At 56.5% G+C, this 1,516-nt stretch overlaps 1 long non-coding RNA gene across 1 annotated transcript; it reads right to left on the bottom strand.

Moving 5' to 3' along the window:
• Window positions 1-577: 577 nt before the first annotated feature.
• On the bottom strand, window positions 578-1,415 carry LOC109378488 (uncharacterized). The gene is made up of 2 exons (XR_002122998.1): window positions 1,071-1,415; window positions 578-659 (listed from the first exon to the last, which is right to left on the bottom strand). It is a non-coding gene; the product is annotated as an uncharacterized LOC109378488 (long non-coding RNA).
• Between the last annotated feature and the right edge of the window lie 101 nt (window positions 1,416-1,516).

Here is a 1,516-nt window from a genome sequence, read left to right as displayed (position 1 = left end):
CTTTCATGTCTATTGCTGAGCTTTGCTTTAAGATCTCTTAATTACAGAATCCATGTAGCTCATATCATGGCAGCTGCAACAAAGAACACCAAGATAAAAAATGTGGCATTGCTCCAGTTGACTTGACTTCTTTAAAACAGACAAGCCGAAAACCTCCATAGGTGCCCGCCCTGTGGCAAAGGCAAGGGCACCGGCAAAGGAAATCCCTAGGTTGTGTCACCAGCCCCCTGCCCCCTCCATCACAAGGTCTCTTTTTCACTTGAATGTATTTCACCATTTTGTCATCTATCGATTCAACAACACAATTTGGACACTGAGATGAAGATAAGATTTGATTGTTGAAAGAAAACAAAAACCAAAACCGCCACATTAGAGTACCAACCGTCACAGATGACTTTGAAAATGTGAAAATGACAAGATGAGGGACAGGAGAGAAGAACACGATTTTCAGGGTTCTCTGGGTTTCGGGACGAATCCGTTTCAAACCCAGGGCGGCAGGGCATTGCATCAGGCACCTCTCTACTGAGCGAGCGCCTTTCACACTGGCTGGAGTGGATTGTGTTGCTGCATTTTTTTCCCATCCTTTTTTGATAATTCTACTCGGATTGAAATACTTGAAGGATCTGCACCGTGCGGTAGTACTTGTGCGGCTCCGGCTACTGTAAAACAAACCCCATCAACACGAGCAGAGGGTAGGGCTGGGAGGCTCTGTAGTTGGGACGTCTGCGGTGCACCCCGAGCGGCCGCCTAGCCTTCCTCATCCAGAGCACCCAGGTGACTACCCCAAATCCTGCCCAGACCGTGGAACAAAATTACCTAGAAATTCAGAAGGGGCAGAATTTAGTCCCCGCTGAGAACCGAGGACCAATCCAATTATTACTAAGTCCCAACGATAACGTTCAATTTTAGGAAAACCGGACCCGCTCTCACATAACTTTCGCTCCCTGACGTGCGTCTGTGGGCACAGCGCCTGTGACAATGGGAAGGGCTCGGGACGGCCCCAGACCCGCAGCAGCCTCCAGGGCGCGGCCGGGACCCGGGAACCCGCGCACGGAGGCGAAAGCGTTTACCTCGAGCCGACTGAGGCTGGAGCTCTTGGAGCGCGATTTCTTGCGCAGGTACACCGAGAAAAACCTGCGCACGGTGAACTTCTTCATGCTCAGCTCCATCACCCCGTGCCCAGCCGGGAGCAGCCGCAGGGCCGGAGGACGCGCATCCCTGGCGCATCCCAGGCGCGGAGGTCAGGTCCGCGGGCGGGCGCGCGTGGCCGGGGAGCGTGGCGCGGCGGCCATCCGCGCGGGGCGTAGGCTGCGGGCACAAAGGGCAGGCCAAGCGGGCCACAGCGGCCGGGGGCCCCCGCGATCCCTCCTCCTTCGCCTCCTACTGCTGCCGCCGCCCGGCGAGGACCAGGCAGCCCCGCCCCGCCCCTTCTTCTCCTCCACTACCACCAATTAGCGCCCACCGTTCCACCGCTCCAGGCGCTCGCTCCTCCTCCTCCTCCTCTTCTCCCCTCCCT

Source organism: Hipposideros armiger, unplaced genomic scaffold (genome assembly GCF_001890085.2).
Source record: "Hipposideros armiger isolate ML-2016 unplaced genomic scaffold, ASM189008v1 scaffold_2059, whole genome shotgun sequence".
Lineage (NCBI taxonomy): Eukaryota > Metazoa > Chordata > Mammalia > Chiroptera > Hipposideridae > Hipposideros > Hipposideros armiger.
The sequence above is the reverse complement of the archived record's forward strand: the minus strand, read 5'-3'. Positions and strand labels throughout refer to the sequence as shown.